The sequence below is a fragment of the Lutra lutra genome, chromosome 6 (assembly GCF_902655055.1).
Source record: "Lutra lutra chromosome 6, mLutLut1.2, whole genome shotgun sequence".
In the NCBI taxonomy this organism is placed as follows: domain Eukaryota; kingdom Metazoa; phylum Chordata; class Mammalia; order Carnivora; family Mustelidae; genus Lutra; species Lutra lutra.
This window is the reverse complement of record NC_062283.1, coordinates 24,313,511-24,327,644: the sequence shown is the minus strand read 5'-3', so window position 1 is coordinate 24,327,644 and position 14,134 is coordinate 24,313,511.

Genomic DNA, 14,134 nt, shown 5'->3' with positions numbered 1-14,134 from the left:
CTGTCTTTCACTTGCTACTTTGTATTCTCCTCACCCTGCTCTGCAGGGTTTTAATTGATCCTGTCCCAACAGCTGGGCTGTAAAAGCCACATAGCATGGATGACGCACGTTCACCCTGGAACATTTTTCATTCCTCAGCAGTCTGTCGCCCAGCCCTTCACCAGCTGCTGTGAGGCCAAAACTAATGACTTGGAAGCAGGTCAAAGTCCATGGACATCTCGGATAGAGAGACCTGCCAGCAAGGAGTTCCTACCAGGACGCATAGTACTTAATACTAAAATGCAGTTCAGCAAAAAGTGGCCGATGGGGCAATGGTTGAGACATTTCTCTACGCTTAAGAAAATTCAAGTTTAGCCAAGAGAGAACTGGAATTTCAATGTAAAATTGTCAGAACAGAGGGGGTGCACGAAATCCACCTAGTGTTCAGAAAAGAATTCCTGAAAGGAGTGGTGGGTAGTCACTTCTGGAAGCAGGTAAGTTAGCCGTGAATATTAGATTGGATTCTATAGATGGGTCTGTAGGAAAAGGGAGGGAGCAGGTGCCAAAGCTCAGAGCCGCTCAGCAGGAGACTGTGGGGACAGGTTTCTAGAACTGAGCAGGGCTTGAGGTAGGGTGAGTGGACTGTGAGAGGATAAGTTGACTTTCAGCAGGTATCTGAAGGGCCACATTAGGGCCCTTGCACTTTATATTTGCAGAAACAGAATTGTTTTGTTTTGTTTTTTAAAAGATTTTGTTTATTTATTTATTTGACAGAGATCACAAGTAGGCAGAGAGGCAGGCAGAGAGAGAGGAGGAAGCAGGCTCCCTGCTGAGCAGAGAGCCCGATGCAGCTCGATCCCAGGACCTGGGGATCATGACCTGAGCCGAAGGCAGAGGCTTTAACCCACCGAGCCACCCAGGCGCCCCTGCAGAAACAGAATTGTAAGAAGAGAAATCATAGGGTCAGATTTCCTTTCCAACAATTCCTCCTACCACAGTATGAAGCCTGGGTTGGGATTTTTCTTCGTTACACACAGTACCTCTGACATGGTAGAGGCTTAGGAAAGATCTGATGAATGACAGACCAGTGAAGAAAGGAAAGAAAAAATTTTATAGGCTTAGTGGGTTTACAAGAAGAAGAACAACAAAGTGGGTATGGAACTCTCCAGACCAGTGGGGTAGGGGTGGGGAAACGGAACAGGGATGTTATATGCACAACTGGCTGCAACTTGGTTTTATTTTGCTCTTAGTATGCTAATGTTGCATGGGAAAGATTCGTTCCGCCGTCTTCAGAGCTGGAATGCGTTACAGCTCGACCGAGGACGTTCTCGAGCCTGCTCCACACGGGATGGTCTGGCGGCGGAGGCATCCCCAGCTTGCCTGTTGGAAATGTAGAATCGCCAGCCCCACCCCACTGACTGAGTCAGATTCTGCATTCTAATGAGCTCCCTGGGAAGAGTAGGCAGTTTCATGTTGGAGGTGCCAGTCTGGATGCAGAGACTCTGTCCTACAGGAAGAGTCACCAGGAGAACCTGGGAAGTGAGAAGAGCTGGGAATCCCCCTTTGCCCAGTTCTCTGCTTGAGGCTAAAAGTGGGACCAACAGGAATCTACGGTTTTCTCTCCAAGCTCCAGCAATTCCACATGGTTCAACCTCACACTTGGTCTGTTTTTTATTTTGTGTGTGTTTTTTGGCATATGAATATTTATCACTGTTGGTGTGCACCGCCAAACCTATGATCTTGGTCTTTCCTTCTTGCTTTCTATGAGGCCGAGAGAGAGACATTGGCTACGTTGACATCCTTAAGTCTCCAGGAATGTCACTGACAGCATGACTTTTCCAGCCCAATCCAGCAACCAGAACCTGTTCATTTTCTTCCAATCCAGCAACCAGACTTGCTCATTTTCCTCGATAAAACTAGAAAAACCATCACTGGGTACAAAGGCTGTGGGTTTTGTTTGTTTGTTTGTTCATTTTGTTTTGGGCATTTTTGCTCAGCTGGACCCTGACATACTTCCTGATGGCGGAATCTGCCTCACCCACGTACCGCTCAGCCCCCAACCCGCCCGGCAGGCCGTCCATGCGCTGGACGCCGCCGCCCAAGACTCCTGATGGCGGAATCTGGCTGTTTGGCTTCAACCCCTACTTTTTCCAGCACAAGTCCCTTTGTGTGGGAAACACCTCCAAAAGGGTTGGCCTTTAGGGCTGTGCCCAAATGGCCTTTCTTGTACTGTTTATAACGCCCCTTCTGATCTCAGCGGTGGCTACAGAGCGCGCTGGCCTTATGGAGACAGCAAAAACTTGCCCGTCCCTCCAGCACCACAGGCCTGAGCAAGAGAGCTCAACCTCACACTTTGGAAGTGCCCAGAATGAGACCCACATGTCCATGACTTCTCCTCACGCAGCTACCGTGAGCGCATGTATGCACGTACAGGTCGTCACCCTCGTCCTGCTCTCCGACCTGAGCACCATGCCTCTTGAGGAGATGGGTAGGAGGCTTGCCTAGCGGGTCCCTCTGTCTAAGAGATGACAGTTTTCCTGCACTGTCTGTAATGCTCTCCAGAGCCGGTGACCACAGCCTATAATGGTATCAAGCCTGCTGTGTAGCAGGCACTGTTCTAGGAGCTCATGTGTATGTCACCTCACGATACCAGCTTAATGACAGTTCCTATTTCACAGATACAGAAACTAAAACCCAGAGAGGTTACGTAACTTGCCAAGTCCCACAGTTTGAAATCAGAATGATGCCTGATTATCACCAGAGCTGCTCGACATGCTAGTGGACAGAACCTTTAGCAAAAGAGCTTTTACACTTTTTGCTGGACCTAGGAGTTACAAGGTAGAGAAACCACTCAGAAGGAACTAGGGACTTAGTGAATGGTTTAAAAATGGGTTAAAACCAGGATATGAAAAGATTCTGGTTATCCATGCCCCTGCAGGGAAGATGTGTTTCCGGGAACCAGGGTGCTCTGCCGAAGTCCCCATAACTGTAGCGTAATCCGTTCCAAACTCCAGCCCATGCCACTGGGGATGAATGGAGGGGTCTTACTGAAGGCTGTAATTATCATGAACAATCAGTCAGCTGTGTGTGCGGAAGGCTGGAGAGCACCAGGAGAAATGGAGGGAAGGTGGGGGAAGAACACCAGGTCAAGGTCACAGAGCCAAAGGATTTGTTCAAGATGGTTTAAAGCCCCGAAGAGGAATACTGACTGTCCAAAGGGGAAGTGTCTTCTGCACCACTGGCTCAGGGATCCCTGAGAGAACACAATAGAAATTCCAGAGGTCCCACCTCAGGCCACGCCCGGAAGTGAGAGAGAAAGAAGGAAGCCAGTACCTAGGGGGACAGAGGGTTTTGTCTCAGGTCCACTGTACCCCAAATGACTGAGTCTCTCTGCTCTCAGTCAGGACTGAAGTAAGGAATACATGGAGAGACCCAAGTGGGTTGTGCCAGCTGAGCCAAGCTGCAAGACAGTTGAGTTAGGACAAGAATCTTGCAGCTCAGGGCACCCAGGGGGCTCAGTCAGTTAAGCGTCCGACTCTTAATTTCAAATCAGTTTGTGTTCTCAGTGTCCTGGGATCAAGCCCTACATCAGGCTCTGCACTCAACATGGAATCTACTAGAGATTTTCTCTCTCTCCCTCTCTTGGCCCCTCCCCCACTCTCTCTCTTTCTCAAAAAAGAATCTTGTAGCTTCTAAGTCTTTTGCTTCTAAGCTTTAAAGTTTCTAACTTCTTTTGTGAAGTTTCTAAGATCATCTTATGGAACTGTCATGCAAAGGGGCTCCCCACCTGGTGAGGAATTGGGGGTGTCAGTGAACCCCTAGATTGTAGGAGCAGTGGTGAGCTGGCAGTGACTGGCCTGAAGGCTAGGGTAGGGGAGCTGGCATAGGGACAGTGGGGTCCCCAGAAGGGCCAGGGTGAGAAGCAGGTGGGAAGGCTGCTAACCCCTTGCCTCCAGGACTTTGAATTGTCTTCCCCTTCCTTCTCTTTTAGCTTTGGGGTGTATTTATCCTTAGCAGGCTCCCCTTTCCAGAAGGTCATTACTGGGGTTCCCAGAGAGAAGGCCTTCTTTGGCCACATCCTCCTTTTTCCCACCTCTTGCCTGGCCTCGTGTGTTACTTTTGAGCTTCTGGTTCTGTAGGAAGCAACAGCATCACAGACCAGAATATACTGCCAAAAATAACCACATCTTCTATGTTTCTAAAGAAATTTCTAGTTGAAACCTTGCATAATTGAATACAGGACTCAACAGTTAAAAAAAAAAAAAAACATTCTTATGAATAGAAGTGAGACACACACATTGGTACTGTATAATGAAGATCTTCCCCCAAAGAGTGCTGTGGGTAGAAGATGGGTAGATGGCAGCCTGCCCTCCTCCTTCGCCAGCACACACATCAACCCATTGGCTTTATGAGCAGATCCAAACAAAGGGACTGGATTGTGTGAAATGCCAGCCTGGCTCCTTTGCCAGCCTGTGAGTCTCCCCAGGTGATGGGGTGGTGCGGGGCTGGAGGGTGGGGGTGAACATCACAGGTCAGGAGAGCAGGACTACTTAGTACAGGACTCCTCTTCCTGCAGAGGAAGGGAAAACTATAATCTGCTGTGTCTCCCAGGAAGAGAATGAGATAGGATCTACATCAAGCCCCAGCCATCCCCTCTTCCTCCCAGAGAACTGTCAGCATTGCCAGGGGAAGAGGAAAACAGATAAAAGAGGAGGCTAGGCTGAGGCAATGAGAAGCACGCAGCTCTAATTACCACGCCACGGGTTCTTTAATAACATAGCTTGGCTATTTCAAAGCTGCTGTTTAAATCAGTCCACCCTCCTACAAGAACCCTGATTCCTATTATTAGGTGGGTCGCATTAGATCTTCCAGTTTGGGGGGATGTAAGTGTTGCTTCTTTATGAAAATTGCCCTGATTTCAAACCAATAAGAATTAGTCAGTGTTCGCTGTGTTTCCATAGCATCTATGTTTTTTCTTTGTTTGTTTGTTTCAGGGGTAGAATTTAGCAATTCACCAGTCGCATATAACACCCAGCGCTTACCACAAGTGCCCTCCTTGATATTCATCACCCAGTTACCCCATCCCTCACCCCCTTCCCTTCTGGCAGCCCTCAGTTTGTTTCCTAGAGTTAAGCATCACTTATGGTTTTCCTCCCTCTCTGTTTTCATCTTATTTTATTTTTCCATCCCTTCCCCTATGTTTAATCTGCTTTGTTTCTTAAATTCCACATATGAGTGAGATCATATGATAATTGTCTTTCTCTGACTGACTTGTTTCACTTAGCATAATACCCTCTAGTCCTATCCACATCATTGCAAATGGCAAGATTTCATACTTTTTGATGGCTGCGTAGTATTCCATTGTATATATACACATATACACACCACATCTTCTTTACCCATTCACCTGTCGATGGACATCCGGGCTCTTTCATATCTGGGCTATTATGGACATTGCTCTTATTCTCTTGCATCTTCACAGAAGTGGCCACAGCCTGGCTGTGCCTAATTATGCCTGTATTTGCCTTCCCAGCTAACTCCTTGTAGGCTAGAGTCTGTTTACTCATATTTTTAACTTGAGCACCGCGTCGTGCATAGTAGGTACCCTATAAACACTTGTTGAAGTAAATGGGTGATGCAATAGAAACGTGACAGTCAGAACTACAAGACTTTAGGCATGATTGGGTCCTGGAAGATCTGGAAGATTGTGGAGGTGGGACCATAAGTCTGAATCTGCCTGGACCATTGGCCCCTACCAGCCCCCAACAAAAAACTGACCCAGAAGCTAACTAAATTAATTCTCAAATGAGAAAATCAAAGTTCACTTTAAGAACAAGCGTTACAGTGAGTGCAAACTTCTGGACGAGGACTCTACGGTACAGACGATAGGATTAATAGCAGCGAAGGAAAAAGAATCCCAGTAAAAACGGAGGAAGCATTAAGGATCTCTAATGTAGAGTGCTTTCTGAAAACAACAGAAGGGGGAGCTATAGAGCCATGCAGCTCTTAAAGCTATCTTGGCCTTTCTCTTACTCCTAAAACCCCAACAAAACTTGTTTCATTTAAGCATGGGCAACAGAAAAGGATCATGATCAAATCCATACAAAATTATTAATAAAATCAGGAAGAATTAGGAGCAGAATAGTGTCTCTGCAGATGATGGGAATATGCCAGAAAGACAACAGATACAAACTGGTGAAAACTATAACCTAAAATTTCAAATTAGCTAGCAAAAGAAAAAGTCAAGCAAAGAATCACAAATACAAAAGGAAAAAAATACATTAAAATTAGAAAAACTCTGAAATGAGATTCTTGGAGAAGAGAAATACTTGTTAATTTGTGAAAGAACTGAGAAAAAACATAAAGAAAAAATTATAAATGAAGTTCAAATTAAAAGAAATGCAGAAACAAACAAACAGGAAGGACACTAAGAGAATTTAGATAGAAGGAAAGAAAACACATTTTGATTGAAAGAAAATGAAGAGAAGAATTCTACTGGCTGAGATGGAGCAGGAGGAGTTGGACTTATCTTCCTGACCACAATAACTGAAAAAAGGGGGGCAAATATATGAAACAATGGTTCTCAGGACATTGGACAATAGGCAATGCATAACCCTTGAAGAAAAGGAAGCATATCAAGCTAGCTTATGGTTGCTCCAACAGAATTGGGGGCTGCAGTGCAGGAAGGGGCACCCAAACAGAGCTTGGTGGGTGCACTGAGTTGAGCAGAGAGAAAGCAGAATTCAGAGCACCCAAGTCAAGGGGAGCTATAAGGCAGTATACGGACGTGGGAGGAATTTCACAGATGGGGGCTCTGGAGATCCGCAGAGAGGCCCTCTCTAGGTTTGGGCTGATATGCACATGCAAAATTAGAAATTACTCAAGAATAGGGAGGGAACAACTGGAAAGCAGCAGACCAAACAATTCCTTGAGCTCACACAGGGCTAGGAATGATTTGTGTTCCTGTTGCCTGGAATGGAAATGCCTCAAAAGCATTGCCTTCATAGTGAGGTTAAATTATCCCTAGACCAAAGAGTGCTTTGAACCTGCCCTAGTAAAGCTTAAAAGCAAGCTTTGAAAAGATCCAACCAATTCCAAGTAATGTCATTGTGTGCCAGGATGAAGTACAACTAGATTTAAAGACCTACAACATATCCAGCACTCAACAGTGTAAAACTCACCATGTCAGCCATTCAGTCAAAAGTTACAAAGAAGCAGGAAAGTATGGCCCATAATCATGAAGAAAATAAGTCATAGAAATAGACTTGGAATGACGAAGATGATGAACAAGGCCCATCAAGCCGCTGTTCTAAATATATGGCACTCATTCAAGAAAGTAGAAGAGAGCACGGACGCAAAGAGAGAAATGGGCTCGATCCCAGGACCCTGGGATCATGACCTGAGCGGAAGTCAGAAGCTTAACCGACTGGCCACCCAGGCACCCCGAGAAATGGAAAATTTTTAAAAGACAAAAATAGAACTAGAAACTAAAAATATAATATCTGAGATGAAAAATACTTATATGAAATTAGCAGTCGATCAGACACTGCAGAAAACATCAGTTTTTGAAGGCACAGCTGTCGAAACTGAAGCACAGAGAGAAAAGTCTGAACAAAAAAGGAACAGATCTGGGACACCTGAGTGGCGCAGTCAGTTAAACATCAGACTCTTGGTTTCGGCTCAGGTCCTGATCTCTGTATTAGGAGCTCGAGCCCCGCCTTGGGCTCCACCCTCAGTGAGGCGTCTGCTTGAGCTTCTCTCTCTGCTCTCTCTGCCTCGCATTTTAAAAAAATGAATGAATCATCAATAGACTATGCGACTATGTCAAGAAGTCTAAAATATGGGGCGCCTGAGTGGCTCAGTGGGTTAAGCCTCTACCTTCAGCTCTGGCCATGATCTCAGGGTCGTGGGATCAAGCCCCGTGTAGGGCTCCCCGCTCTGAGGGGCGCCTGCTTCCCCTGCTCTCTGCCTACCTGTGATTTCTCTCTCTCTCTCTGTCAAATAAATAAATAAAATCTTAAAAAAAAAGTCTAAAACACATGTCATTAGAATCCCAGAATGAAGTGGGGGATGGAAGAATATTTGAAGAAATTGTGGTGGACAGTTGTATGATTTTGTTGAAACCTATAAGTTCACGGATTCAGGAAGTTCAATGAATCTGGAGCAGAATAAAATCTCAAAGCAGTTTCCCACAGGAAACTATACCAAAGCACGTCACGTTAAATATGTTGAATGGTGATAGACAGTAATACACGCAAGTGGTGAGCATTGCAAAATATAAAGAAATGTTGAATCTCTATGTTGTGCACCTGAAACTAATATGACATTGTATATTAACCATCCTTAAATAACATTTCTTTAAAAAAAGAAAAAAGGAGGGGTGCCTGGGTGGATCAGTCAGTTAAGTATCTGCCTTCAGCACAGTCGTGATCCCAGGACTCTGGGATCCAGTCCCGCATCAGGCTCCCTACTAAGGGGGGAACCTGTTTCTCCCTCTCCCACTGCTGCTCCCCCTGCTTGTGCTCTCTCCTTGTCAAATAAAGTCTTTAAATTTTTTTTTTAATTTTAAAAAAGATAAAAGGGATCATCCAGTAAAAGCAGCTAGACATAAAAATGGAACATGGCATATAGGAAACAAGCTGAAAATCACTAGTAACTGCGCATGCAGCACAAATCTGGGGACAATGGAATGGCATCTTTAAAGGGCTGGCAGAAAACAGGTCATCTATGTAAAATTACTATAGCCAGCAAAAATATCTGTCCAAAGTGAGGCAGAATAGAGACTTTTTCAGCTACACAAAAGCTGAGATTCATGCCAGGAGATCTGTACTACAAAAAATGCTAAAGGAACTTTTTCAGGTGGAAGGAAATGTGACTCACCCAAACAGATGAAGAGACCCTAACTGTACATACGTGGATAATTATGTTCTCCTTAGTTTTTTCCCCCTTTGGAAGCACCCTGCTGTAAAAATCTCCCCCTGTGCATGAAGCGAGACAGTATTATCTGATGGCAGATGATGGCAACTTAAAGATTTAAATTAGAAACCCCAGAGTAACCACTAAAAAAATACACATAACTAAGCCAATAGTGGAGATAAAAATGGAATTAAAAAAAAAAAAAACCACTCATGATAAAGGACCAATGAGCAATAGCCAAAATTGAAGTTGAAACTGTCAGGATGGAAACTGACATTGCCTGGCTCCTCTTAGAACTGGGCTCTCAGTGTATCAAAAATGCGAGGAATGTGCCAAATGAGGCATCAGAGTAAAGAAAGATTTCTGAGAACAAGTGGAACCTCAGCATAACTCTAAGAGCTGAAAAGCATTTTGGGGAGAGAAGTAAAATAAGATAGTCTTGGGAGGGAGAATGGAAAATGCAATGATGAAGGTAGGAGAAGAGGAAGTATGACATTTTTTAGATGGAGAAATTAAAATGACAAAGTGTTTATGTAGAAAGTAACCAGAGAATATTGGAAAGTAAAAAGAGAGGTAAAGAGGTTAGCCAGATGGTTTAAGGCTTTGAATTTAGACTTGAGCCGGTGGGCGAGATGGAGTCTCTGAGGGTTGCTTGTCTCTGAATCAGGCATGCGTCCTCAGCTCCAGCCCTGGATACCCCTTTTTAATGGACTATATTCACTTTTTTGCCATTGTATTGCAAATATCATGAACTTTAGAGTCAGAAATCCCTGGGGTTTATATCCAGGTCCTCCACTTAGAACAGACTGATTTGGGGGCAAATGCTTAATCTAAGCCTGAATTGTTTTCGAAACTGTCAGTTCCCTAAAAGATGAGACAGCCGGTCACGTGGTAGTTGATCACTGTCCCTTTTCCTCTGCCTATATTACTGATTCAGAGATGGACACGTGACACAGTTCTGCCCAGTCTGTGTTCTTTTCTCTGGGTCTCTAGCAATAGGGTGCTAGGAGCCTAAAATTGCCACTATATGGGGAGAGGCTGCCAAAAAGCGGAAGCCAAAACAGAAGAATGCAGAGCCCAGAGAGTGATAAAAGAGAAAGTTCTGATAACATATTTAGAGGCTCCAGAATTAGTCATGGTAGAACTTGAAAGATCTGCCCCTGGACTTTTTGATTATGTGAGTCAATAATTTCCCAAACTTACCTTTTCATAGGCAAATCTTTATATAATTTTGGACACAGTCAAAAGCACCTAAACTGGGGGTGCTTGGGTGGGTCAGTTGGTTAAGTGTCCTACTTTTGATTTCCACTCAGGTCATGCTCTCAGGGTCATAAGATCGAGCCCTGCCATGGGTTCTGCACTCAGCGGGGAGAGTCCTTAGGATTCTGTCTCTCCTTCTCCCTCTGCCCCTCTCAGCACATGCTCTCTCTCTCCCTCTCAAATAAATAAATCTTTTTAAAAAAGAAAAAAGAAAAAAAGGTCTAAAAGCACTTAAACAGGGCGTCTGGGTGGCTCAGTGAGTTAAGGCCTCTGCCTTTGGCTCAGGTCATGATCTCAGGGTCCTGGGATGGAGCCCCACATCGGGCTCTCTGCTCAGCCCTCTTCCTCCTCTCTCTCTGCCTGCCTTTCTGCCTGCTTGTGAACTCTCTCTCTGTCAAATAAATAAATAAAAATTGAAAAAAAGAATAAAAGAACTTACACTATATAGCATTTCTGTAGGATGAAATGAGACAAATGTGTAACAAACAGCACACATTCGATAACACTGGCGACTATCATTTCCTTATCACTGAATATATCTTAATGACATTTAAAACTCTGAACAAGTAGATATTAAGAACTCAATTTTATAGAAGGATTTAAGATTTTATTTATTTATTTATTTGTCAGAGAGAGAGAGAGAGAGAGCACAAACAGACAGAGTAGCAGGCAGAGGCAGAGAGAGAAACAGGCTCCCTGCCGAGCAAGGAGTCCGATGTGGGACTTGATCCCAGGACCCTGGGATCATGACCTGGGCTGAAGGCAGCGGCTTAACCAACTGAGCCACCCAGGTATTCCGAATTTTATAGAAGGATTTAGAGAAGGGAGAGAACTTAAGTTCCCGAAGTCAATGAATGACATAATTGAGCTATCTCTCCATTCTACATTATAGTCTCTGCAGTCACATTCCCAGCACATAGTAGGCACTTGGTAAACATTGATTCCTTTCCTCTTTCCTGTACACGAGAGCCTAAAGTCCGGCCTTTCTACCCAGAGATCTAAAAGAAAGCAGAATCTGAAAAGCTGCTTCTCTAGATTGGCTCACTTTGGTATAGTTTGCATTAACTTTGAATGATTTTACCTCCTTAATGCTGACTCTTCCGTCTTAACCTCTGAAAGTTCATCCCTGTCAGCTGACCTCTCAGATTCCCATCTACTTCCGGATGTGGGCGTCTCACAGAGTCCCTGGCATGAATGGGCTGGCCCTCTGGTCCTTTGACTGCATTAGTCACTGATGCCTACCAATATCCTCCTGAGCAGGTGTGTCCCATAATTTCCTCCACGTGCCCCATGTGGTCCCACAGCTGCTCATGCCTGGGGGGCTCCCTGGTGCCCTCTCCTCCCACCCAACTCATCAAAGTAGTCTTGGTTCTTTCTCCTCAGTGATCAGGTTTGTGAGTCCCAGTGAAATATATTTGTGACAAAAAAAAATCCCATTGCTTTAGCTGATAAATGTTCATGATCAGCCCAACCTAATATGGCCATTTCATTATAGGTCATTGATAGGAATTTCTCTTGAAGTCACGGACATGTGCTGTCCTCAGTTGACTACAAGTTAGAAATGCTGAAAAGTAAGTAAACATTTTGATTCAGAAATTTGAATCAAGAAATGTTTCATTCAGTTTTCAGCTCTCTGTTTTAGAAAACGAGGACTCTTAGCTTCATGACGACCCTTGCAAACTGACGTCTTTGGAGAGCACTGGATGAGGAGTAGAAAGATCTGAGTCAATGTCACTTCTTAGCCGTTCTTTAATTATGGAGAAAACTACCATTTTCCCATATAGTGTCTATTCTCCACTGCTTCCTTCCTAATAGAACCTTTACATGGTTGGGGGGCTGGATAATGCACCCATCTAAAAGCCTCCTTTGTTCAGCCTTCCCTGCAGAAAAGGAAGTACAAGTAGAAGCCATTGGTGGGGGCAGGGCAGGGAACCCTTGACATAATCTTTAAAGTGGCTGACTCAGCTGGAAGGTACATTTTTGCCCTTCTTCTTCCCACTCTTCCTTGCTTAGAACTAGGTATCATGACCAGAGCTGCAGTGGCCATTCTGTGGCCTGAGGGGAATGTGAGTCTGAAGGCCAGTGACAAGGATCAGTAGAGCAGAAAGAGGATTTCTGGAGCCACATGGCCTAGACCATGTGTCTCTACAATTTTTTAAGTGAGAGGAAAAAAATAATTCAGAGTCACTGTTGCTAGAAACCAAATATCAGCCCTAATAGAGACAGTGACCAGGGAACATTGCTAATTAAGCAATGAGGCTTCATTTCCTCATTTGTAAACTGATGGAGTCATGTTAGCGCCCTACAGTCTCCTCCATTTCTATAACTATAATTTTAAGACTCTATATGGATGCCCAAATGCAAAAGCCAGGGCTTGTCTGATCTCTATTCTATCCTGGACTTCTGGGAAAATTCGAAAGCATTTCCATCCTTAGGTGGAAGTCAAAATGATTGTGAACATAGAATTACCACCACATGACCCAACAATTCCACTCCGAGATGTATATCCAGGAGAAATGAAAACATATACACACATGCAAACTTGTAAATGAATGTTCATAGTAGCATTAGTCTTAATAGCTAAGAAGTAGAAACAACAGAAGTGTCCACCAGTTGATGAATGGATAGACAAAATGTGGCATATCTGTACACCGCAGTAGTGTTCATCCATAAACAGGAATGATGTACTAAAGCATGCTACAACATGGATGACCCTTCGAAACATTATGCTAAGTAAAAAAGAAAAAATAAAAATAAAGCCAGACACAAAAGACCACATCTACTGTATGATTCCATTGATATGAAAAGTCCAGAATAGGCAAATCCATAGTGAGAGAAAGATTAGTGGTTGTGCAGCAGATGGAGGGAAGAGGGGCTGGGGAGGGACTGCCAATGGGCATGGGGTTTGAATTTTGGGTGATGATTCTGCCATTACATAGTGGTAATAGTTGCACAACTCTGTGAATATACTAACACTCACTCATTTGTACCCTTATGCATGGTGACTTTTATGGCATGACAATTTTATCTCGGTTAAGAGAAAAACTAAACATTTTGAGTGAAATAGGCTGTGCTCAGATAGGCTTCTCTTGGGTATGTGCTGGCAAGCGTGCCTTAAGAAAAACATGACGAAAGGGGCGCCTGGGTGGTTCACTCAGTTAAAGGTTTGACTCCTGATTTCAGCTCAGGTTATGATTTTAGGATTGAGAGATGGAGCCCCGTATTGGGTTTTGCACTTCGTGGGAATCATGGGATTCTCTCTTCCTCTCCCTCTGCACTTCCTACATCCCAGCGTGTGCACTCTCTCTCTCTCTAAAAACCAAACCAAACCAAACTAAAAAACATGAGGAACAGGATGGATAGGGAAAAGGCCTCTAAGAAACAAAGGTACGAATGAGTCAGATTGCGAGTAAATAGCTCAGCTTTGAGGTACACTTAAAAAAGCAGGACTACACAATATAATATCTTTTGAATAATGGGAAGAAATCGGCATTAGAGTAGATGTCAAATAGCTTTGTCTAGTATATGTCACATCTTAATTAAAATGAGGATGTGTAAAGGGTGGCACTCCAAAGTGCTATTTATTACTCATTACTTTCCTACTCATTTTCACAATAACCATGCCCCAGAATATCTTGCAATCAGAATTACATTAGGATATTGTATATATGGTATTTTTGGAACCAGGAAATTCAGCATAGTCTGTCAAACAGTGACCCCACTAGAAACAAAAGCCTTTCAGCACTTCATCTCTGCCCAACCCATCCAGGGATGTTGAGCTACAGACCGAGGGACATCTTTGAGTTTTTTTCTGGAAGCCAGGGACTTTCTCTTTCCGTTCAAGTGGCCTTGTACATAACAGGACCTGAGAGAGGCAGCTGTAGAGAAAAGAACGCTAAGTCCACAATGTGATTTGTACAGAAAAAATTAAGTGATCTTAGACAAGACTCTGAGCCTCAACCTCTTTCCTTACAAAGTA